The sequence below is a fragment of the Amborella trichopoda genome, chromosome 4, assembly GCF_054954075.1.
Source record: "Amborella trichopoda isolate Santa Cruz 75 chromosome 4, AtrichopodaSantaCruz75HAP2 v2.0, whole genome shotgun sequence".
NCBI lineage: Eukaryota > Viridiplantae > Streptophyta > Magnoliopsida > Amborellales > Amborellaceae > Amborella > Amborella trichopoda.
The window spans coordinates 41146383-41174050 of record NC_142339.1 but is presented as its reverse complement, the minus strand read 5'-3'; the positions used below and the strand labels follow the sequence as shown (position 1 = coordinate 41174050).

The 27668-nt window shown below is 34.5% G+C and overlaps 1 pseudogene across 1 annotated transcript; it reads left to right on the top strand.

Moving 5' to 3' along the window:
• The first annotated feature begins 9374 nt into the window (after positions 1-9374).
• Positions 9375-17622, top strand: LOC18425087 (bifunctional protein FolD 4, chloroplastic-like; annotated as a pseudogene). The gene is made up of 4 exons (XR_016054523.1): positions 9375-9794; positions 14761-14997; positions 15482-15649; positions 17311-17622. The product of XR_016054523.1 is annotated as a bifunctional protein FolD 4, chloroplastic-like (transcript).
• Positions 17623-27668: the final 10046 nt, after the last annotated feature.

The window sequence follows — 27668 nt, the reverse complement described above, 5'->3', positions numbered from 1 at the left end:
GAAGGTAGATCGACTATCATGTAAAAATCGTAAGGTTATCCCAGGAGAGAGTTTGACCACGTAACATAGACTCGTGGTTATGGACGTTTACATAAAGAGATGGAAAAGAAGGGTTGAAATTATAGGTGTCCAAGAACTGGATCGTGGAATTTAAAAACTAAAAAAAGTAGATTTATTTAAGGATAAATTAGTTAAAGAAGGGAAATAGAATGTTGAACATGAAGTAATGTTATGTAGAATGAGAAGGCTACCTACATTAAGAAAGTAGCAAAATAAGTTTTAAGAAAAACTAGAGGAAAACGAAATTCTAATACGAAAACTTGATGGTGGAGTGATGAGGTTCAAAGGCCATCAGCAAAAAGTGACATCTTCAAATTTTGGTATAGAATGAAAAGGTGGCTTCCTCAAATTTTGAGGTCTTAAAAATACCCCTAAATTAAATTTTACCCAAGGTTGGGAATAAGGAAACGATCCCACGGGAGCATAAATTCTTTTGATCAAATAATGCACATAGTGCATTCTCAATCCCTTTCCAAATGCACTGCAACTGCAAATATATACATAACTACATTCCCAAGCCCTTTCAAGGAGGCACGCACTACAAGTCTTTTGAGTCAGATGCACGCGCAAGGGGTGGGTAGGACACTTAAGTACATGACGAGCTAGTTTTTCTTTTTTTAATTATTTGTTTGATTAATGTTCTAAATTTTATGCTTTGTGGCTAAGTTGTATAATTCATTTATTTTTTCGGTTTTAAATGTGCAGTGAAACTTGAGGAGCAATGTTGGAGTATATTTGCTTCTCTGAGAGTCATTTGAAAATTTTCTGAAAATTTGAAATGTGGACTACTAGAGCTTACTTTGAGTACAATTGCATAACTTATGGCATTATAAACAATCAATGAAAATGGAAAAGATTGTTATTACATGTGAGTGAATCGGCGGCAATGAAAAATCAGTTTGCTTTATGGTTTTTGAGAACAAATTGATGAACAGATATTTCATATTTTTGGGCAAGTTATTGCTAACTCAAAATGATACATTCCCAACATATAATAATTAATATGCATTACGTTCTTTTGGAAAATTTGTCATCTCTAGAAATAGAAGTTCAATCACTTACCATTGCTTGTTCAATGCATGGGAATAGCAAGATCTCAAAGCACTAGATTCGCCTTACTTTCAAAAAGATAAAAAGTAAGATAAGAAGAGAGAGTGTGTAAGATGTTATTTTTTTTGAAGTGAAGAAGAGTCTAGGTTAAGTGGGTCAAAGTTTTGACTTTGTCCTCCTCTATGTCTTGGAACATGGCTCCCAAGGTATTTCCCCACATCCTATTCATTGGGATCAAAAGCATGAGATGGGCTTCACTATGTACCAGCTCTGGCGTTGACCACTTCTTTAGTCATGGTTGATGGTACTAGTTTTCTTTCCTTGGCTCGTACCATGTCCATAAAGTAGTAATTCGCATCGACATAATAGGATTTTTCTATGGGAAGCCTCCTTTTTATCAGCATAGACCATATATTGTCTTTCCTCACGATAATATTTTGAAGCATTGATGCAAAGTAGATGGTATCACACCATTTTCATGAAGCTAAGGCTGCCCCTATAAGAAGTTGGAGGATATGTCAGCCTCAATGACATGGAATTAGGCACAAGTGCTCAAGTCCCCTACTTTGAGCCTCAGCCATATGTTATGCTCAACTCCCAATCCCATGTAGGTGAGCACTATCATAGGGAACAACTTGATAGCAGAACTACCATCCAACATAATTCTAGTCATGGGATGGGTGGGCAATATACAAATAATGGGCAGTTATGAAACTTGGACTCTAACTGTAGATCATCAACTAAGAAAATGATCTCCATTCAATTGGCAAGGAGAGCTGGGTCCACTTTGATCTACTAGACTTGAGCCTCATAGTCCTCAGGGCGAGTGAGAGCTTGAAAGAGTGCCATATGAATCTCCTTTGACAGCATTAGAACATCATAGACACATAATATTATGGCAGCTTCTTGAGATGAGCAAGGACATCATACTTGACCTTGTCATCTTTGGGAGCACGCTTGATTGTTGTGCAAGATTTCCTCGGATGCTATGCTAGGTTGGCTGCTCGAGGGGTCATGCAAACTTGGTTGGACCAGCTGCATAAGCCGTTTGGGCGCTATTGTCCTTATCCCTTATCTTAGATGAACCGGGCCGGCTTTGACAATTATGATACTGACAGTCATCCAGATCATCTTACCCCTTGTGCAACTCGTGTCGGCCTTCCATGCCACGGTCTTCTAAAGTTATTGTTCTGTCACTTGGATATTAGAATTGCTAATAGGTTTTGGTAATAGCATCATAAATTGGGCATCATAAGTGCGATCCTCCTGGGGCATATTTGGTTGTTGCAAGTGCTTATGAGCACATCTCTAGTACAAGACTTGGGGAGAGAGCTTTTAAGGACATAAGTTAGAATAGACCAAATGGAAATGCTTTTAGAGTCATTACTTATCTCTGACTGAGAGGGGGAAGTATTAGGTCATTCCCCACATTGCACGAAGAAGGCGTGCTCTTAAGGTACTCATACATGTTAAAACGCATGGGAGTGTTTTTAAGGCCATCACATGTGTTAGATCGAGAGGCTGAATGGAAAGCTCTATAGGACAGCGGTGAGACCAACCTTGCTCTATGGGGCAGAATGTCGGGAAGAGATAAAACAATATACCCATAGAATGAGTGTAGCGGAGATATGGATGTTGAGATGGATGAGTGGCAAGATAATAAGGGATAGAATTCGAAATGAATCTATTCAAAAGAATTTAAGCGTGGCACCAATAGGTGATAAAATGAAAAAGAGTAGATTAAGGTAGGTTGGCCATGTGTGACACCGACCAAGTATAACACATATTAGAAGGTGCAAGTTAGTTCAAGTGGAAGGACTGAAAATGGCAATGGGTAGGCCCAAAAAGACGTGGTTGGAAGTAATCTGAAAAGATATTGAGACTTTTGGCCTCCCTGAGGATATAGCCTTTAATAAAACATAATGGAAAACTACGATTCATGTAGCCGACCTCAATTAATTGAAAAAAAGCTAAAATAATGATGATGATGACCCATGTTAGATCGAGGGAAGGAAAGTTTTAAGTTTCTCCCCACGTTGAACTGAATAAAGGTGTTTTTTAAGGTCACACCCATTTTAGATTGAGAGGGGTCAAGTTTAAAGTTATTCTCCATGTTGGACCAAAAAGGAGCATTACATGAAGCATTATGGTAGAGGGAATGAAATGAGTAGTGTTTTTATGGTCATGACTCGTGCCCATGTTAGACCATGATGAGGAGCTTTTAAGGCCATCAAATATCTTGTATTGAGAAGGGATAATTTTAGGGTAACACCCATATCGGACCAAGAAGGTATCAGTTTTTGGTCGTTCCCCATAGGACCGACAGGGGAAAGTTTTAAGCCCTCCCCATATTGGACCAAGAGGGAGCAAGGTTTAGGTCATTCCCTATATTGGATTGCATACACCCCTTTTAAATTTTGGCTAAAAAAAGTTCTCAGAGACCTATCATTCTGAGCCTTAGGGACAATACTAGCTTAGTGAGTTGTAGTATACCTATAAACGTAGTCCACAATCTATATGAAACCATCATGCCCAACTAAATCAGGTCAGAATACCATGTCAGTATAGAATCACCAGAAAACCCCATATTGCAAATCCAAAGATGTGTCCGAACTAGACCAGGTCACCACGGCTAGATTCAACAGGTTTCTCTTAATCACTAGGAGTTTGTCTAGGCCAGCAACATGCCTCTCGTTGCTAAGCCCAATGGGCCTAGCGACTCATATCACGTCACTTATCCCTTTCATACCCTAGAAATCTCCAAAATTTTCCAAAAGGTTCTAGAGGGTTGGATGGTCAGTTTGACCATTTTTGGATGAGGTTTGACTAGGATTTTGGCTGGGATTATCTGAGGAAATTAATTATTACGAAGCATAATCTCCAATGGTTATGGGAGATACCTACTTGCAAACCCTGTATAAACCCCCCAATCTCCCATAATAAATCACATAAAAATCATAAAAAAATCCCTTGAAACTCACAAAATATAAAACAATTTTATAGAATTCCTTAAAAATTAGACATCCAAAAGTCCTTGAAAATATTAGGAAAATCCCTAGGGAGTATGTGTATAATGCATTACACGTATAATGCATTACACGCACCCAATATTATAATCGTATAGGTAAATGAAAGGAAAGATTGATAATTGAGGATTGCCAACCAGCTGGTGTTGCTGACAAATATGTTATTCCTAACAAACTTTTTTAAATGGAATTTATTTGTGAATATATGAAGGGACGGAGGGAGCAAGTAATTCAATGTAATGGTATTACATCCTCTCATGAATTAACCATTACTTAAAATCAGTGTTCAAAAAATCGGCAACCCAATCCGAAATTGAGCGATTTGGATTGGGTATCAGTTGTACCGTTCTGAATCCAGTCATAAAACAAGATCCGACCATGTTTGCATAGTAAATCGCGGTAAGCATGACAGAGTATTGACCCATCACACTTTTTTTAAAAAAAAGGTAGAAGGACATTTTTCTAATTTCCTTTAAAAATTGGGCAATTGTGGTGTACATGTACTTCAGGTCTTACATGGCCATGTGTGCCTCTTGTTGTCGTCAATCATGTCCCCCCTAGGGCCACATGCCCTTATCAACCATAGGCACACTGCCTCATACTTCATCATACTTTTCAAGCACCCTTATTCTAATTTTTCGACGTGGGATATTTCGTCCCATTCGACATGCACAACGTCATTGGACTGCTGGAAGCACGGAGCATGTTAGCTTTTTTCCTCTCTCTCATATATCAATGCCTATTGTTAGACTTTTTTTTTTTACCTAGGAATAAATGATCTGATTATATTTTTTATTTTTATAACATAGTGGTCATTAACATAAATTTAAGAATATTAATTTAAAGAGATCCGGTTCATAATGAGGCCATTTGAAATCTCTCTTTCTCTGTCTCTATCTCTCTCTCTCTCTCTCTCTCTCTCTCTCTCTCCTAAGAATCTCTTCCACTAAATTTATTCTAGAAATCTAAAAAATTAGATTTTTGAAAAATTAATTTTTTATTTTGAAAATTGGACGCATTCTAATAATTTCTACATTGATAACCAAATCTTGTTTTTTATTTATTAATTTATTTTCATTATAAATTACGTAATGTACTATTTTTTTTATAGTTGTCAATAATATATTTTAAATTAGATGATACTATAAGATATTTTGTATTTTTTATTATTTGTATAGTAAAATAATTATAAAATATAAACCAACAATTTCAATTTTAGAATATAATATTATAGTTAGTTAGGTTGTAAAAATTTTATATTATAGTTAGGTAGGTGATAATAATTTGCGTTTCTTGTTTGAATCATTGTTGGGTTTTCATTTTTATTCGTTTTTTCATTTTCATATTCTCTTGATGTTTATTGGGGGATCATTTCTCTTTTCTTTTCTGTTTTTTTTCCTTCTTCTTTTTTCTGATATGGAGCTATAGTCATCGTGAGCTATTATTTTTACTAGGTAAAGGTTGTATTTTATGAATCGTATGCTTTATTGTAGTCCATGTGTGATTATATACGCCATTCATGATAATTTTATGATTCTTCTTTTATGTGATGTAAATTTAATGGTTAACATAAATTCATACAGAGAAAGAACATCTCAATATTTGCATATTGATGAATAAATAAATAAAAGTTAATAATGTAGTACCCCTATTTTTTATTATATTCTTAAAAAACAACATTAATAATGATTTTTAATAATTTTTTGGATTTTTTTTAATGCCGAATCGGACCGATTCGACTGATCTCTGATCGAAACCGCCGATTCACCGATCTTAATGGGTTTTTGGGATGCCCGATCCGAGGCACCGATTTTCAGAAGAAGAGAATATTGAAGAATCACCAAAATTTGGGTGGTACTTCAAACAAATCAACAAATTTTAGAAGAACCCATTAAAAAGAAAATTTTGAAGAATTCTTGCGCTAAATCAGGCTGTTATGCTTGATTCACTCAGTATGTTAATTTAACATTTTTTGTCAAATCACGGCCAAATATCTAACCAGCGACTGGTTTTTCTAGAATTCATGTGAGTTAAATAACACTTTGATGGGATTTGGATCAAGTTTCAAAGAAAATTGAGCATTCTGACTCTCGAATTTTTTTTTTCTCATTTTGCCCCATGGGATGTCAACAATCAAAGGGGCCATTTACTCCAGTATAACTGAACTTGGAAACTAGCAAAAGAATGTGAATCCCCTGGTTTGAATTTCTGACATCAAAGGCTGCATTATAGTTCCAGCTCCATATCTGAAACAGAAGTTTGCAGGTTTGATCCTAGAAATACACACACACTTCACCAAAGAAAGCATCTCCCACATCCAAAGTAGCTATTTCAACTAGACACATTTTTTTGAGACTAAATATAATTAACAAGGCATTCTAAATCATTTTTTTTTGTGCTCAAAATTATACTCAAGAATTCATATAAAATATTTATGTGATATAGTAATGGGATATAAGAACGATTACAGATCATTTAGAATGTCAATAATGTACTGTTTCTCAGTTATTTGATCATGAATGCTTATTTTATGTAATCTGTTGCTTGTCTCATTTTTTATATCATAATAATATAATTATAGAAATATCAGTTTATCAATTTCTGTAATCAATTATGGATCGTAGAGGTACACCTGACCACTTATTTTAAATATGTAAACTGATTTTCCTTTATATTAATTTTCCATTGTTTCAGGTATTGAGAATATAGCAAACTGAAATGCTAAATTATATCCTTGCATATTTCTTGGAATATTTTGCAGTGATCAGCTTCTCCTATAAATAGTTCTCATAATTCTAAAGGAGGCTCTGTCTATGATAATAGAATCTATCCATTGCAGCAACAGAATCCGGATGGCTCATATTGTAGGTGCACCGCATGACAGCGGGAGCAATTTGGAAGTATATCTAAGTAGATTTCCGTAGTATCAAAATCTGTGTTAGAAGTTTAGTTGAGGATTAATGTATTATCTTTTATAGCATGTTATTTGTTTTGTTTGTTGTGTGTTCCACTTATGGCTCTCATTTGCGCAAGCATGTTCTTTATTTTGTTTGTTGTGCTCTTACTCGTATTGCATGACGATATTCTCTTGATCGTTGGTGTGCTTTTGTATGTTGTTGCTTCCCTATAGTTGCCATTATTATTCCTTACAAAAAAAAATTTATTGATTAATAAAAAATTATTAAAAAATAATGTAGTTAATGTTCAAATAGCTATTGTGAGAGACGGATAAAATTATTATAATACTGATGGATTGTGCCGTGAATATATATATATATATATATATATATATATATATATATATATATATATATATATATATATATATATATATATATATATATATATATATATATATATATATATATATATATATATATAGGAAAACACTATACAGTGCCTATAGGCAAAAATAAATAATGATTTCGCCTACCTTCATTACCGTCCAAAGTTCATCGTGCGGTCACAATTGTCCAGTAGTGTTTCATTTTTTCATTTTTTTTGCAAATCAGAATGATTTGAAATTTGGAGCGTGTATTCATCAAAAATTGGGGAATCTTCGAAAAATATAAAAAAAATATTTTACATAAAAAAATTAATCAAAATACCCCTGAAATGTTTTGGGGGTATTTTGATCAATTGATTTTTTGTGGATAATTTTTTTTATATTTTTATTACATGCGCCTCAGTAAGATGAACGTAATATCCAAATTTCAAGTCATTTCGATTTGTAAATAAAAAATAAAAAATAAAATACGATTGGACAATTGTGACCGCGCGAAGAAATTTGAATGGTGATGATGATAGGTGAAATCACTATTCATTTTTGCCTTAGGAAGGCTTTTCTATATATATATATATATATATATGGCCGTCCAAGATGCTAGCTGTGAGTTCTTACTTTACTGGAATGCTTTTTGTTTTGGAGTTTGTATTTACTTTGGATTTCTGTTATTCTATTTCTTGTGATTGCATTGATACATTGATAGTACTGGTTAATGCTTACAGTTCCTTGGCAGGCAAAATACTGAAATGCGTGTTTCTAAATGGGAATGAGTGACAAATTTGGGTTTTCTGACGATACTGTTCATTTTTATTTCTCTCTCTTTCTTTTTTTAATGAATTTCATTGCTTCATTTTGCGAATTTATGAGCTTGTCTGAAGCTAATCTGCAAGTATGACATTTTTAATACCACCAAACGTATATACAGGAGCAAATGGCATTAAGTTTCTTATGGACACCATGGGCGTGTTGTTTACGTGTCAACGTATATATTTATAATCAAGTATGCAATGAGCTGGATAGCTTGTACATGTGCATTCTGACAAACTGTAAAAATTTTCATGTACTAGAAAATTTAGTTTTTGCATGACATTGTTAAAACTGTAGATTTGTTATGATAATTGCAATTAAAGCAGTTATTGAGTTCTCAATACCTCTGAAGGAAAGTTTTATATATTGTGATAGATCATTTGATTGGATTAGTTTGTTTAATGTGTTCTCAATGTCACTAACAGAAAGTTTTCTATGTTGTACTAGATTTTTGTTCGGTTTGTTCGTATAAACGTTTCAATCTATTGTATATACATGATTGAGGTGATTGTTCTAGTTAGGAGTTTGTAGTTGTAATTGTGGGTAGTGACGTAAAATAAGAAGATTAAGTCAAATAAGCCACTGAACCTCGTCATGTACTTGTTTTCTCATTTTAGGAATGCACTGTGTAGGTTTTGACTTGTATACCATTTGGATTGGCAGATGTCGACCCATTTACCTCTAATTAATAGAACCGGTACTAAGTGAGTTTAATTTCTGTACTATTTGCTTTTGCTTTATAGCTTTCCTTTTGATTCTTGTTTATTCCTGCAGGTTTTGAGCAAAATGTGCCTGAATTAATTTGCCGCAAAAAGATATGCTCACAGAATTTTGTTAATGTGGTGAATACATTTGTTGTTTTGCTCTAATTTATAAGGCATAGGACATATTGGCTTAATGAATGTATTTAACATGATTAACCATGCAGGTTGAGTAATATTTTCCCTAGACATTTGCCACAGAATTTTGTTTATGTGTTAAACACATTTATGTTTTTGTTGTATATTTAGGGTACATAACATATTGTCTTAATGAATGTGTTGAACACGATCAACCATGGAATTATTGTTTCACGTTGTATGTTATGCCAAATTATTATCGATGACATGTTTTGCTTCTTTCCTTCTCTCTCTCCGCATACAAGCTTATGCTCACATTTTGTGTGTGTGTGGGTTTGGATGCATATTTTGTGATTAGACTCAATTTGGGATCATTGTACATAATTAATTTCTATGTATTTTATAGTGCCAAGTGAACCCGCTGCGATAGTTATTGATGGAAAGTCAATTGCAAAGCAAATTAGAAATGAACTTGCAGTTGAAGTATCTAGGATGAAAGATGCACTTGGCATAGTTCCAGGGTTGGCTGTCATTTTAGTTGGTTCAAGACCCGATTGTCAAACTTATGTTCGAAATAAGAAGAAAGCTTGTGAAGCTGCGGGCATTACATCTCAAGAGGTTCATTTACCTGAAGATTCTTCAGAAGCAGAAGTTCTCCCTGCTGTATCACGTTTCAATGTTGATCCTACAGTTCATGGCATTCTTATTCAACTTCCCCTTCCAAAGGTATGTCTCCACATTAGGTTATCTAGTTATGAGTTCATCACTACAAATTCCCTTTTGTAACCTTTGCTTTTAAACTCAGCTTGGGCTCAGATCTTGGTCCCTAGCCTGGCTGAGGTACTCAGGTGAGTTCTAGTTGCTCGCCTGAGTCTGTGCGAGTGGACCAAATAGCCAAAAAACCCAAAAAAGGAAAAATTCCTTAAATTGGTAAAGAAAGGTAAACAGAACAACAGAAAAAGTACAATAAAAGACGAGAATATTTTTTTTCAAAAGGTCAAAAAATAAAAAAAGTGGTTAAAGATCATTTTCTCAGAAAAATGAGAAAAATAAAAAACCATTAAAAATCATAAAACCATAAAAAAGTATATATAGAATAATTATAAGTCAAGTAGAACTGATTCAATGATTATAGTAATACTATAGGCCCTTTTTTTGTAATCTCATTGTGTATTTTGTATAACTTTGGACAGATCGATACGATCATTTTGTATAGGGTCGGTTGACCCATTTTTTACGAAGAGTCCTACCATGGAGGGACTCTCGGTTCAAACACTCCATGTAAAATATTTATAGCAATACAATTAACTTTATCAAAAAAAAAAAATTGATTATATCAATGATAAACCCATTTTACTGATTTATATATCACTTATATATACCCCTCAGTTGGGGAGTTTCGGGCTTGAGACGCCTCCCTGCTGAGCCCTGTAACTTGGGTGAGTCCGAGTTGGACTCCCTGAGTTTGAAAACACTGGTTGTAACCATTTGCAGAACATGATCTAGACCATTGTTTTTTATCTATGATACACAAGTGTCATTTAAGTTTTTATGTCTTACATATGAATTGCAACTTGGTATATTTGAAATGAGTAATTACCAATAAAATGGAAAACTTAAAATTTTAGAAATGTAAAAAGTAAATTTAAAAAAATCCACTGTGGATCTAAATGTTGATGTCTGATTATTTAATTTGAATATCTAACCATTCACTTCAAAGTTCTTAACTATGTTGACTTTTTGAGTTCTTCCGTATGTGATGATGAATTTTTTGGTTCTTTCATACGACGTAACTGCCACGGTTACAATTTAAGCATCGATATTCTCATTTGTTCTCATTTGATGTATTATTCTAGCTAGAATGCTAAAAGAAAAAAAGTTTATTTCTCCCCAGAATACACACGTATAGAAATGAAGATTGTTATTTTCATTTCACTTTATTTAGTAATCTAGACCTGTTGAGCTTTTTGGTATGGTCTTATGCACAACAATTACTCTCAATCAATTGGATAAATAATTTTTTAAAATTTTAAATATGCATACATGTGCATATGTGAACGGAATGCGCAATACTGTTTTTTTGGACATTACAAAATTTTTAGTTCTTTTAGGTGGATTAACTTGTCATATAAGAGTTTTTCACACATTGTATGTCCTAGAATTGTTCAATAGGACATCTTTACCCATATCCTTGTCTGATTATTGGCCTGAATTATTGGACAGTGGATACGAATCTTGGAAACCTGTCCCTGTTAGCCTTGAACTTGTGGTTGGAACATTTTATCAATGCAATCATTAAGTTAGTAAGATACCAATACAAGGATCACATAATAAGGGCAGTTGTTTGTGTTTTCTAGGAGCTATATACGATAAGAATGAGATGACACATAATAGAAATTGAGATCTGAAAAGGAGGGAAGAAGACGGTTATGATTAGGAGTTTTTCTTGAGAAGTGAAAGAAGAGGTTTCCAGCTTCTGTACTCCCTAACCTTGAAATACTTGACCAATGCACCTTGTTTGGTTCTAATATGCTTGCACACCTGCCACATCAGACATCAAAACAGAACTGAGTGGTACTACCATCTCCCAGATGCCCCTATAAACACAATGGACCTCAATATCCTTGAAATGTATCACAATCCAGTTCCAGCCCCCCAAACTCCGCCATTAATGCTCCTACTCTATTTGCCTCCAATCACTATAGACCGCAGTCTACTCAGTTCCCCTCCAAAGTGTTATTACTACTTATTACCACTTGCCTGAAAGGATCCTGTTTTGCTAATTCAAGTCTCTTAACAACCGAGAGTCTCCTCAAGTTGTGCTTGGAAACCTCACATCCAAATTAATGAAACTGCCACTATTTATGATTACTTTGCTTAGGAATTCCTTTGAGTCATCTATTTGTCTCTGGCTTTTTATTGTAAACCGGGATAAGTGAAGGGAAAGATGGCTAATTGAGGATTGCCAACCAGCTAATTTTGCTGAAACATAAGTTATTCCTAACAAAGGTTTTAGGTGGAATTTATTTGTGCATGGATGGGGAGGGAGAGGGAGCAAGCGAGGGAGGGAGCAAACAATTCAATGTAATGGTATTACATCCTCTCATGAGTTAGCCATTTCTTAAAATTCATCTAAACTTCAAATGCTGCAAACTTTGGGTGGTACTTCAAAGTTCAAACAGATCACCAAATTTTGGAGGAACCGATTAGAAAAAAAATCAGAAGAATTCTTTCTCTAAATCAGGCCGGTGTGCTTGATTCAAAACTGTGTTGTCAAATCATGGCCAAGTCTCCGACCAGCTACTGGTTTTGCTAGAATTTAGCAGAGTTCAATGTAATACTTGGATGGAATTTGGATCAATTTCCAAGAAAATTGAGCATTCTGACCCCTGAATTTTTTCTGCTTTTTTTGCCCCATGGGTCTCAGCAATCAAAGGGCCCATTTACTCCAGTATAACTAAATTTGGAAACTAACAAGAATGTGAATCCTCTGTTTCTGACATCAAAGGCTCCATTATGGGGTTCCAGCTCCATATCTGAACCTGAAGTCTGTGGGTTTGATTCCAGCTTAAACACACACACACTCTCACTCTCACTCTCTCTTCACCAAACCAAATATCTCCTACACCCAAAGAAAGCTATGTCACTGAATAGTTTCTTGGAATCGACCTGTATTCTTAGTAATCCATCAGATCCATTGCATAAACTCGTAAGTGTCAAAAATCTAGTAATCAAATGGTGCTAGCTTCACAAAACTCAGTTTCTTTCACCAAAATTTCAGCTGGTTGCTGATAAGGAACACGCCCCTCTTCAATACAATTGCACAAAGATTAGCTGCATCAAAGACCCGATCCAATCGATTAAATTCTTTAACCAAGATGTTGTATGAGCTTTACTAGGACTTGTTTGTCTAACATGAGTTTCATCACACTCATTTGCACCATCATCTATCCTCCCCTTGGTACAAAGCACCTTAATCACAGTGTTATAAGTCATCCTCTTTGGAGGATGCCCGTTTTCGATAATTGCTCTTGGAATTGACAAAGCTTTCTCCATCAATCTCTCCTCTTGTAGAGAGAATGAGTCATTAGACAATGAGGAGATGGTACATACCCCAATTCCCCAGTTCTCCTAAAACCTCTCTATGTCTACCTCAGAGATTTCTTTACACAAAGAAAGCCTACAAAGACCTTGAGCAAGCTTAGTCAAAGGTTCTTTCACATGGTTCGAACTCAATTCTCGACATTTGATCGTAAATTTGTAGACCCATTTTGATTGCATTCCATTTCAACAAACCATGAAGTAAATTTGCATGGCTAATGAAATCAGCATAAATTTTCCTATCAATCATCTCCTGTAAAGGCTAAACCCCTCGAAAGCCCTTCCTTCTTTACTGCAACCATTGAGCAGAGTATTATAAGCAATTGGGGTTGGCTTCATACCTAAATTAATGGCTTCCTCAAGCAATTGCCTTGCTTCAGCTGATAGCCCCACTTTATAAAGACCATCTATGGCACCTGTATATGTATAAAATTTCTGGTTTTTCACATGAATTTTGATTAATTTCATTGAGCAATTCAACAGCTTCCTCAACTCTACCAACTGAACAGAGTCCAACAGCCAATTTATTGGAAATGTATGTTTTGGGTTCAAACCTCTCTCTCATGGTTCGAGAGAGGCTCATGGCCTTTTGAATTTGGGAGCATTGAGAAAGCAGAGGAGCATTGTAGAGTGAGGAGAGAGAAGAGGATGGCATTGTAGGAGGAGAGCTCGCTCTTGGAGAGAACGCTAAGCGTTAGGGTTTTGAGCTGGGGGAGAGCGAACGGAAATAAAAAGATGAAGCGCTGCTCTCCCTCGGGTAGGGTGGAGGACTGCACTTCATGTTTTGTGTGAGATGGTCTCCTCATGCCTCAAACATCGGCCTAACCAAATTTGGAACTTGGACAGTAAGTTGGAACTTCAGTTGTCTGACAACTGAAGTTCCAGATGACAAACACGCCCTAAGGAATTTATCTAAATTTAATACATATGATCTGATGATACTAAGATGAAATTATGCTCATGCTTGCACGCACACGCATGCTTAAATTCATTGAGTATTATACTGTTATAACTTTGTCAAGATTTTCCAAGAATCTTGGACTCCAAACGGCTAGTCATTTTACTTGAAATATTCAGACGTTTCAGCTTCTACCATTTGCCATGGGAAAAGTGGCGATTTCTTGAAGCGTGGAGACTTGCCGGTCCCATATGGATCAATGTTGGCATAATCAATGCCCCCTTAGTAGTTGCAAATGCACCTCCATCTTATGCGACTTAACAACAGTAATCTAATTCTCATTTTGTGATTGGATTTGTGGTAGTCTGCTTTCCATGTCTTCTCTTTTCTTATGAGTTCTCAGTTTCTTTCCTGGTACAAACTGTTCTTTGACTCTTCCGACCCATGGGTTTTGAGTAGATGTGTCCATTTGATGGCATACTATTTGTTCCTTCATGATAGCACATACAGCTAGCCGGGAAATATCTTTCTATCTGAAAATACGACAGTACATCATTATTGGCCTCTTTGTGATTGTTTATGGTGTATTTTCAATTTGAAATTCCTATTCATTTAATTTGTGAATATCTTGTGCAGCTTTAGATTGGGCTTCTTTTAATTACCAGTATTGCTACTTCTATGGTTTGGTGACAGCATATGAACGAAGAGAAAGTTGTGAATGCCGTTAGCATTGAAAAAGATGTAGATGGCTTTAATGAGTTGAACATGGGGCGGCTTGCCATGCAAGGCAGGGCACCATTATTTGTTCCATGCACCCCCAAAGGTTGCATAGAGTTGCTGACTCGGTCCGGCATTAAGATTGAAGGTAAACGAGCAGTACTTGTTGGCTGAAGCAATATTGTTGGAACCCCTGCTGCCCTTCTGTTACAGGTAGAAAACTAAAACTTTTTCACTGTAGATTCCCAATAGCATTTCCCCCCCCCCCCCCCCACCCACCAAAAGAAAAAAAATACCACTTTAAAAAATAAGACTCTCTCTCTATAAATAAATGTTCTATTTAAGTTGCGACTTCCTTGAAGTTCTTTAACTCATTAATATTTGTTAATTTATGCTAATGGCATTTAATGTAGTCAACATATATAAGATCTTCCCTTTCCCTTATCTGTTGGATCTTTTTTCTTAATTGGTAACTGAATTTCATTCATCCACTGAGACACTCAGAACATCTATAAGGATCATTAAAAAATATGGTAATGATAAAGACACCAACAAACCCAAGATTTTCATTTTGGTGATTGAGTTGGGTTCCAGTGACCCCCACTTATACCTTCATAAATCATAACAAAGAATTTGTAAGTTTTTATTTTCTTCTGTTTACTAGTGGGACTTATATTATCTGATGCTGCGTTTGCAGAGGCATAGTGCAACTGTGAGCATTGTGCACTCCAGGACCAAGAATCCAGCAGAAATCACAAGGGAGGCAGATATTGTCATCGCGATTGTTGGAGTTGCAAACTTAGTGAGGGGCAACTGGATAAAGCCTGGTGCTGCAGTGATTGATGTTGGGATTAAAGCTGTGGATGTGCGTATTTTAGCTATATTTGCAGAACTTTTATTTTCTGTTTAATATACACATACCGAAAGAGATGCCACGCTCTAATCCCAAAGTGATAAATGTTACCACTTTTTTCTCTTAAAATCTTGCGAGGTTTTCCAAAAATTTGTTCTCCCTAAGACCAATATTTTTTCTGATTTTTTCTTAGAAGTTGCATCATTTAAATAACATTTATGCTTAAACATAACCACGCCCTTTTGATAAAAATAAAATGTTTACATTTATGAAAAATGTAGGTTATTAGAAGTATCAGGAAAATAAAAGTATGAAACTTAAATATCAAAATATTCTAGAGAATGTTATATCAAAGTTATTAAGAGTTAAAAGCTTGAGGTTTCTGTGATGCTGGTGAGGGAAAATGACTTCTGTCCCCTCCCCGAAATTTCCGTCCTATTAGCCCTTTGGAATCACCAAAATCCCTTGTTCCCTTTCAAGTTGAAAACTTTGGGACCATTAGCCCCCTATTTATGTTTTTTTTTTGTTTGTTTAACAAATTTGATCACAAAGTGCTAAACCTATACATTGGTCATCCGTTTTTTTTTTGGTGACTTGATATAAAAATGTTATTGATGGTGATGATGATGATGATGATAATAGTAATAATAATAATAATAATAATAATAATAATAATTATTATTATTATTATTATTATTATTATTATTATTATTATTATTATTATTATTATTATTATTATTATTATTATTATTATTATTATTATAATTAACAATAATTATAATAATAACAATAATAACAACAATAATATATTAATTGTAAAATAATTCATCTCTTATAGGTATTTTGAGAAATTTCTTTAATTAAGTGAATAAATAAATAATAATAATCCATTAACAATAGTAATAAAGATATTGACTAATCATTTTCAAAGTTCAAAAGACATTGATGCAATTGTAAAATAGGTCACAATATTAAAAAAAATCATTTTCTTTGTGTCTAAATTTATAGAGTGGGTCTTTGGAAGTAAGATTGGTCTTAGACGAGAAAAGAAAGGAAGTTGACTAATGGAAGGGTTTGGTATTTTGTAAAATAAAAATATCAAATTTATAAAAAAAACAAAGAAAAACATAATTAGGGGGCTAACGGTCCCAAAATTTAAAACTTGAGGGGTTAATAAGGATGGAAATTTTAGGGAGGGGGGTCGAGGTCATTTTCCCAAAAAAAAAAGAACAGCCATTTTATGTTCTTCTTCTCATATGTTAGTAAGAACACACATTTTATGCTCTTTTCCTCACATGTTAGCATTTCATATTATTATGTTTTCTGTTATTGTTATCATTTTCTTACTTCGATATGCTAATTCATGTTATAAAGAATATGGAGAAAATCCCAAAATTTGAAAATCTCTTGAGAAACAACATTGTAGAGAGAGATTCTCGATTCCATTATTTTTTACTTTTGAGTGTTAATTTGCATGGTGTGAGTAGTGTTTATCACATTGTCCGTTCTTCGTATGAAGACATGAATCGATTAGCATGGTTTGTTTTTGTGTCGAATTTCAAATCCATCACCCCTTTCATGCAATGTCTTTTCACTAAACTAAAGCCAAGGGACTCAGATTGCCCATTTCTCTATTCATGAATCATGACTAATTGCTTGGTTTCATTCTACAGGATCCAACCAGTCAACGAGGATATCGGCTGCTGGGTGATGTATATTATGAAGAGGCATGCAAGATTGCTTCAGCTATAGCTCCAGTTCCTGGAGGAGTGGGCCCGATGACCATTGCTATGCTTCTATCAAATACCCTTTGACTCTGCAAAAAGTTTGCACAACTTCCATTAAAGTGTGATGGGTCTGCACGTAAAGTTTTCCGCGCTCTTGAGTGTATTGTAACATCGGTTTGCCTATTTAATGTTTGTTATACATCGATACTGTTTTAAGTGTTCAGAAATTCAGTTGAGAAATATATGAAAATGGTGATCTGAAAATTTTGTTGCGAATTAATTTGAAATGAAAGCAAAGTAATAGACATCAGCATGCTCTTACAAAACACGCACGAATTGAAAAGCAGTTTGGGATGTGCATTAAATGAATTTGCACAAACACAAATGGAGCTAGTTGGGGCACCTCTGTGCATGAGATGGAAGAAGTTAACGTATATACTTGAGAAGATTATTGCAACCTCGTCATTTGTATGGGTTTTCTCAGGAGCGTGAGGGAAATAAACACGTTTTAGAACGTTAACCTAGATGGTAAAGCAGGCAAAGAGCAGGTGCCCCTGGTTAGATGGTAAAGCAGGCAAAGAGCAGGTGCCCCTGGTTTACATACATCCAATACTTCTTCTTTTTTTGGTGGGTTTTGGGGGGGTGGGGATGGTTAGCGAAGGGGTAGGTTCGAACTTGGGATGGAGTGTTGCAAATGCCTTAACCAATGGAGTTCACCTTAGGAACATCTCTAATGTCGATCCACTATAATTGTGGAGAAGAAACCAAATGCCGGCCAGACCTCTCATCAGTTTAGTAATGTGCAACAAAACTAGAAATGTGCCCGTATGCACCCAGCAGCCCGAAACCAAATAGGGGCTAGGAGCCCAAACCAAATAGTATCCTCTAAACAATCAAACTAGAGCCCTCCTTAAAAAAAAATCATTAGAAGAGGTTGTTTTAATGCCCCAAATATCCTCAAATTGATCATCTTGACCTCAAAGACGCATGGATATGAAAAAAACAAAAAAATGGATTTCAAGCTTTGAAAAGAGCACATCTTGCACCACATTTTTAGCCATCAATTTTCAACATTTTCAAGTTTTCATAGATCTCCCCGATATACACTATTTTTTAAGCTTTAAATTTTATAATTAAATGAAAATATATTTTAAAGCTATTACAAAGATTTCTAGGAATGAAACCACATTTCGCGACACTATTTGAAGGTGCGTCTACTTTGATTGTTTAGAGCCTCGGTTCTATACAAACCGCACTCTTTTTATTGGGATGAATCCCTAGGGATATCGGCCCTACCCATTTTTTAAGAACTTAGAAAATATTACATAAACAATCCTTAAACAACCTTTGCCAAAAGGGACACTAGCAACATCAAATACAATTGAAATCGTTACAAACTCTAGGGGCTGAGCCCGCCACACCGTTGCTTCATTCATACATACTGCTGCTTTGGCCAAAGTATCGACAGCCAAATTGGCTTTTGAAGCATATATGGCATATCTTCATGTCCACATTCACCACTTGGGCAAGAATATGCTTTCATCTTGTAGGAGTAGAGATAATTACATTCATTTCAAACTTAAGATAACTCCCATTTTGGTCACGTTGTTTAGTTTAAATATTATTATTTTTTATTGGGTTCACTCTATTTTGATTGATGCAATATGGACGCACCACATTTCATGTCAATAGCATTTTAAAATATAAAAATAAAAAACTTCAATATATCATAGCCGCCCAACGACCTAAACTCAAATTGGGCCATGTGAGATACGAAAGTAGGAGTACCTCATAGGTATGTAGAGCGTGGTTAGCATAAGGTTGCAATCTTAAACAATCAAAGTAAGGTACATCTAATTACCCAAAAAAAAAAAGAAGATATACTTCCAAACTTTGTTATGAGATGTAATTTTGGTGTCGAAAATTCTTAGGTTGTACGACAATTTATTTTTATCTCTAATTATAAATCTTTAAACTTCAAAAGTAGTTCAAATTAAGGATATCTATAATTGCATGAAAATCTTGAAAATGGACGGTCCAGATAATGTGCTGCAAGATGTAGTATATTTTGGACTTTAAATATCTTGATTTCTCTATAACTATATCTCTTGATGTCAAGATGATCAATTATATACTTTTTCAACATTAAAACAACTTTTTTTGAAGGATTTTAAAGGTGCACCTTAACTATTCATTATGCATTTTAAAGTGTCAACCTTATATATATAAATAAGATACACCTTTAAATTTTGCTTGGAGATATAGTTCCGGTATCGAAAACATTACAATGACTTGAAAATCTATTTTCATCCCTAGTAATAAACTCTAAAAGTTAAGAAATGGTACATAACAAGCACTTAAAAATCTTGAAAAAGATGGTCTAGATAACTTGCTGCAAAATTTACTACTATAGGACTTGAAATTATTTTTTTCTTCATATCCTTACATATCAAGGTTGAGATGATCATTTAGAGGGTTTTTCAATGTTAAAATAATCTTTTCTAGAGTATTTTTTAGACACCCTTTACATCAATAGTATATGGTTGACACGTTATATAAACGTTTCACACACTCTATCTGATCTTGATGGATGATTGAGAGTGCGATTTATAATTTGTTACAATATTTTCTTTCGTTTTATAAATTAGATTGGGCTGAAATTTTTAGTGTGTACTTAAAATCATGACCTCAGTAAACATTATGCTAATGTGAGAGTATATTGTGTATTTACTCCCTCATGTAAAACCTATCCTAAAATTAATTTGAGGAATCCAAATTTCAGGGATGTAACCTTTTTAGCCCATAAATTAACTTCAATAAAAAAATTTCCTGATTGCAACCTCTATACACTTGATAAAATAATGTCTTGAGGTTGAATAGAGACCATCCAGTTTTAGAAAGTAAGATCTAAGTGTTCAAAAGGTCAGATTTCAATTTTTTTTTTCTATTTTGAAAATAATCATCTAATGATTTTTAGGTGGTTTCCAAAATTTCAGATTGAAAAAAATCTCCCAATTAGGTCTTCTAACTTAGGGATGCTTCCAAAAGAGCACATTTATGTGCTCAAACACAAATATTATTTTTATTTATACTAAATTGTTTTTAATAATTATTTATCTACTCTCATGCAACACACGTGCCCATAATCATTAAAAAGCTTGAAGGGAGAGCTCTCAAGAGAGTAGATATGAATCATCTTACTGATGTAGCAGACATTGTGCCCACACAATATATTGGTAGGTCGAAGGTCTCCACTCTAGAAAATGAGGCCTCATCTGATAAATTCGACTTAGATAGTGCTTTTAATACAGTGACTCGGTCATATTTGCTAAAAATCGAAGAGTTAACGAACACTGAAGAAAAACGTAGAGAGGATCTCCCGATATTTCACTTCCACCATTTATCTGTTTAATCAACCTAGCATCATAATGTTTCTTAATGGCATCTAGAGAAATCAAGGGGCCCTTTTCCCCTTTGCCCTTTCTCATAGTAGAATCCATGAGCACTATATCAAAGTCAGTGAACCTGAAAGGCCCGTTTACTGGATGGATGCGAGATAAAGGAAGGATGACTAATGGTGTCACACTTGCAATATGCTGTAGAAACTTTATTTTTCTGTTGAACTTTTAAGAGTCGGGCCAACAACTTTAGCTTTTTCTCAGATTCTTTGAGCTAGTTCGAGGAATAAATGGAAACATAGGGAAAAGAAAACTTATAGAGTGGCTTGTTGATAACAATGTGAATAACCTATGGTGGAGAGGTTGAGTATTCCAAATATGGACTTGTTATGCATGAATGCAGAGGAAATGGTAGACCATCTTCTATATTGCATTTTTTGTACTCTCTACATATCAAACACTATATACTGGACTTATTTTTATTTTAAATACAGTGGGTGATATAGAATTCGATCGTGCGTGATCCCCACTGTTCCAAAAGGCCGGTATGTCCTATGTGGGACTATGATCACAACAACACTGTGGGCACTGTGGTTAGAGAGAAATGGGTGGCATTTTAAGAGACAGTGAGTTATTGAGCAAAGGTTCAAAAGGAACTTTAGGGTTATAGAAATTCGATCTTCATCACTCACCTCAAAGATGATTCAAATATAGAGTTAAATCCTACCCAAGGTTGAAGAGGTCAGATTGATGGGAGGTCATACCCTAAAAGGGCCTTAAAGTTTATCCCAATCTAGCAGGAATAGGTGGACTATCGAGGGACCATAAGGGCAATTATATACTCAACTTGTTAGGAGCCTCCATACCATGCTTTATAAATGAGGCAGAATGCAAAGCAATGGTGCGAATGTTGAAGCTAATTTCAGACACGAGCAAACTGCTTATTCTGGAAGGGAAATTTAAAACTACTTCCAGTAGAATATAGGGGAGCAGCAAAGTCTTTAACAATTATTGCCTAAAACTAGTTTTAACTTTGAGATGTATGAATGTAAAAGAAAACGTAGATTTTGAGTCATAAAAGTAGTACATCTTGTAACATATTATTTGGATCAATGTTGTCAGATTCATTTCGGAGTCTTCTTCGGTTTGATAAGAAAAATGAAGCAATTCAAGGAAGACTTCATATTTTTATTTTAAATTTAATATAAATAATATATATATATATATATATATATATGAAAGATACTACAAAACGCCTATAGGCCGAAAATGAACACTGATTTCGCCTACCTTCATCACCGTCCAAAGTTCATCGCACGATCACGATTGTCAGATAGTATTTTATTTTTCATTTTTTTTTACAAATCGAAATGATCTAAAATTTAGAGCGTGTGTTCATAAAAAATAGACGAATCTATAAAAAATATCAAAAAAATATTTTACATGAAATAAATTGATCCAAATACCCCCGAAAAGTTTCAGGGGTATTTTGGTCAATGTATTTTTCACGAATTATGTTTTTTATATTTTTATTAGGTGTACCTCACTATGATGTACACATGCTCCAAATTTCAGATTAGTCTGATTTATAAAAAAACAAATGAAAAATAAAACACTACCTGACAATCGTGAACGTGTGATGAACCTTGGACGGTGATGAGGGTAGGCGATCACTGCTCATTTTCGACTATAGATGTTGGGAAGACTTTTCCTATATATATATATATATATATATATATATATATATATATATATATATATATATATATATATATATCGGAAAAATTTGGGATTAGCCCACTAGCTCATATGAACATATGAGGCCAACGGTTTAGATTGAATCTGGGCCGATCTGACGATCACAGATGTCTAGTAGTATTTGAATTATAATATTTTTTCTACCAATCCAAATCACTTGAAATTTTAGGATTGTGTTCATCAAAAATAGTTGAATCTTAAAAAAATATCAAAAAAATATTTTACATAAAATAAATTGACCAAAATACCCCTAAAAGGTTTTAGGGGTATTTTGGTCATTTTATTTTTTCGAATAATTGTTTTTTTATTTTTATTAGGTGCGCCTTGATGAGAAGAACATACGTATAAAATTTCAAATGATTTGGATTAGTAGAAAAAAATTAAATTTCAAACACAAAATGAGGTCGTGACCGTCAGATCGGCGCAGATTCAATCTAGGCCGTTGGACTCATATGTTCATATGAGTTAGTGGGCTAATCCCAGCTTTTTTCATATATATATATATATATATATATATATATATATATATATTATATAAATAATGAAAAAAATTTAAAAAAGAAAAGTTAAAAAGAAATTAAAAAAAATACTTTTATATATGCATTCTTTTATGATTGAAGCAGCCCGAAGATTCGATCGAAGCAAACCCGAAGCAGGCCGAAACAGCCCGAAGCGGTCCGAATCTGACCAAAGCGGCAGCACTACGCTTCTCTTAGCTTCGGTTTACGCTTAAATTCTGAAGGCTTCGGCCTCTTCAGTCGAAGTAAAGCGAATTTGATAACATTGATTTGGACAGTCAATTGTCAAGATTTTCAAGTGCATTGATCTACCGTATATTTGAAGCTTTCCATTTCATAATTACAGTGAAAAGAGTTTTTTTTTTTTTTTTTCAATTGAAAAAGTTTTGTGCATCAAAACAATTGTTTATGTGAATCTTTTATATGCATGTGCCTTATACGAACCACACTCAATGTATAAATCCGAGATAAGGCCCTTTGGTTCCATAGAAATGGGGTGAAAGCGGGGCCAGATCCGACCAGATCCAGATCCGGATCCAAATAGTATATATTAGATTCATGTTCAAACTGGATCTTGGATATTTGGATCTAAATTCGGATCCGGATAGTATTCATCAGATATGGATCTGGATCCAGATCCAGATTATATATGTACTATTTTAAAAAATTATATATATAATAAAAATTTACTATTTTAAAACCCGTGTTGGATATCGAATTGGATCTAGATTAGATGCAAATTGGATCCACCTCCACCTGCACTCTGATCCGATTTGGATTTCAATTCGGACCTTACTTTTGTATCTGGATCCATATTTCAGATACGGATCGAGTTAATTCTCACCCCTAACTAATATGTATAATATACAATAATTAGTATATATTTAATATATAAACGTAATACTCTATAATATTATAATATTCTATAACATTATAGTATATAATTTCTGGGAGACACGTCTTCCAGGCAATCCAAATAGTGGACATACATCTTCCAGCCTCTTACCAATGTTATCCAAATTTCCAAACAACCATACACTTATATTCTAAAGGCACATTTGTTTGGGGGAACTTATTTCTTCAGAACAAATAAATCCCTAACACTATAGCAAACCCATGTTTGACGCACAGGATGTCCGAAACTTACTGGAAAATTTTTATTCCTCAACTTTTCTATTTTTCATTTAAGAAGAACTTTTTTGTTCCATGGCTAAGTCAAGAACTTGTATTTGTGAACTTATTTGTGCCCAAGTCCCTGATATATTGGGGTATTGATTAGTGGAAGAGAACTTTGCTATCCCGTGGACGTATGCAACTTACCGAACCCTATAAATGGGTTTAGTCAACATATCCACTGGATTGTCATCAGTATGAATTTTCTGCAATAAAATTTATCCATCTTCTGCCACATCACAAATAAAGTGATACTGAACATCAATATATATTGGTCTTGTCATGGAAGGCTGGATTCCTTGTTAGAAACAAGGCACTCTAATTATCACAATGAAGCGGAATACTATCTTGTACAACTCGAAACTCACCAAGTAACATGTTTAGCCAAATTTCTTCTTTAGATGCATGAGTAAGTGACATATACTCAGCCTCTATAGAAGACAATGCCACCACAAACTGCAACCTTGATAACCAACTAACTGCACCACCTCCAAAATAAAAAACATATTCGGTAATAGACCTTTTTTTATCCAAGTCACTTGCAAAGTTAGCATCAACATAACCAGTGATTTTTAAATCCATTCCACTATAACAAATACCATCATCACGTTCTCTTCAAATACCGAAAGATCCACTTCATAGCGGTCTGGTGATCATGGCCAAGATTTGCCATAGATCTACTCCCAACTCCTACAGGTTGTACTATGTCAGGTCTTGTGCTAACCATGGCAAACATGAGGCTCCTTATTCCAGATGAATATGGTACTCAAGACATATGTGTCTTCTCTTCTTCGATGCTAGGACATTGTTTTGAAGACAACTTCATATGCACAAGAATTGAGATAATAACTGGTTCGGCATTCTGCATATTGAAGCGTTGCAAAACCTTCTCCACATAACTCGTCTTAGTTAACCAGATTTTCATGTTTTTCTTGTCTCTAAGTACAATCATCCTAAGAATTCGGTTAACGGCTCCCAATTCTTTCATCTCAAATTCCCTAAGCAACTGAGCTTTAAGTATGGCAATATTCTCATTATTTGGTCCTGCAACAATCATGTTATCGATATATAATAAGAAAATAATAAAGCTTTCATCATCATTGCCTCGAAAATAAGCACAATGGTCAGCTTTACATCTATGAAAATTCAAGCTGAACATGAAAAAGTCAAATCATTTGTACCAACACCTCGGCGCATGTTTCAACCTATACAACGATTTTTTTAGCCTACAAATAAAACCTTCAGGTTGGGTCATATAAATTTTTTCTTTTAAGTTATCATGCAAAAATGCAGTTTTCACATCTAATTATTCCAACTCTAGATCAATAACTGTAGCCATATCCAAAACAACTCTAATAGTAGACATACACACAATAAGAGAAAAAATCTCATCAAAATCAATACCTAATTTCTGAGCATACCATTTCACAACCAATCGAGCTCAGTACCTTTTAACAGTATCATCAAGACCTTTCTTCTTCTTGAAGACCCACCTACAACCAATTGCCTTACGTTTTTCTGGCAATTTGACAAAGTCCCACGTTTTAGTTTTCCACAGGGCTTCCATCTCTTCTTCCATAGATGTTTTCCATTAATCGGCTTCATCGACCTCACATGCGTCACGAAAAGAAACTGGCTCGCCCTCTTCTGTTAGGCAAGCATAAGATAAGATATAGTCGTTAAGCCTCACATGAGCATTTTTAGGTCTATCAAATCTTCTTAATTCAAGATCACCTAAATATTATTCATGCTTTTTGACAATTTCAAGTTCTTGGTCCTGACCACCATCTCGCTGGTTCTCGTGGGTGCATTCCACCTCAACAGTTTTTGCATCTGGCTCATTTTTCTTCTTCTGCATGGAATTTTCATTGAAAATAATATCTCGGCTTACTATAACCTTGTGGTCAGTAGGATCCCATAATTTGTACCTAACCATCATAATAGACAAGAACAATACATTTCTTGGATTTTTCATCCAACTAGTTCTGTTCTTCTTTGAAATCAAAGAATATTCAACATAACAAAAAATACGAAAGAAAGAATAATCAATAGGTATGCCTATCCAAATTTTATCTGGTGTCTTGTAGTCAATAGCAGACCTAGGAGACTTAATGATTAGGAAACAAGTTGTACAAACTGCTTCTACCAAGAAATATTGCTCTAACCTGATAGCACTCAACATACACATATCATGTTCCCTAATAGTACGATTCATCCTCTCAACAATACCATTTTACTGAGGTGTTCCAAGAACTTTCAATTGCTCAGCAATACTATGCTCACTACAAAAATTATTAAATTCACTAGAACAAAATTTTCTAAAACATATAATTGTTCATCTGAGTATATATCAAAGATTGATAGTGAATCCCAATTTACAATTTCTCTACTTTCCATACATTCTGTGTCAAAATAAAAAATCTCATCCGTCAAATTGAAAACCCTAGAGTGATGATCCCTCTTCTAAGTCTTTAATCACTATCCTCATCATCTGACTCCACACACAAAGCGCGAAAGTGAGAAGACTTGTACTGGAGATCCTCTTACGTTGAAAGATCACCATCTTCCCATTATTGAGGCTCGTGAACTGTTGAGCTAACTGTTGTACTTACCTTTCAAGTTTTCCAATTCTATCATCTGTGAAATTATGTAGTGGATCTACAAAAATATCCATTCGACGACCCCTTCTCGCTACCATTGGTTCATCGAATCACAAATCTTATGCAAAAAATCAATAAAAAAATTGTTGAAATCAATAAGATCTAATTTGTTTTGGTAAAACCTTAGACAAAATCAGCAAACCCTAGACCCCCTTTGTAACTTCCTCGCTTTGTTGTTGCCCTAGGGTGCTAAAATATCGGTATTATAGTAACTCTGTATAGTGCTACAATACTTTTTGTATATATTATGGGCTCTGATACCAATTTAATGTAGAGAAATTTGAGGGAACAATAAAATCAACAAGAAACAAAGCTAAATACAAGCATAAATAAAAGAAACCATATGTTTCTTCTCCACAGCCAAACTAGAGTTGTAAAAGCCTAAGTTTTTCCCTCTTTCAAATTATAAAAATCATTTGGAATTTCACCTCTCAACATCCCCACACACTTTTTATAATTACATTTCGATATTCAAAGGCATTACGGCTCTGTTTCACAAAATGGAATCTGAATATTCAAATTTATAGAAATTTGAATAAAGTTATTGCCAGCTATAAGTTATAAATTATACTGATATATATTTTTCTATGCATGTTTGATTATATTTTATATAAAAAAAAACAAGTGGGAAAATTACATGACTCCCCATCTTTCTCTCTCTAATTTTGCATGGGAGCAAGCTTCCCTGCTGACAATCCATTCCCGCGTGGCCAGGTTGAACAAGGCATGCATATTGTGCTCTGTCGAGATCCAAAAACACACCAATACCTTGAAAGCGTGGTTCATTTTGCATACTC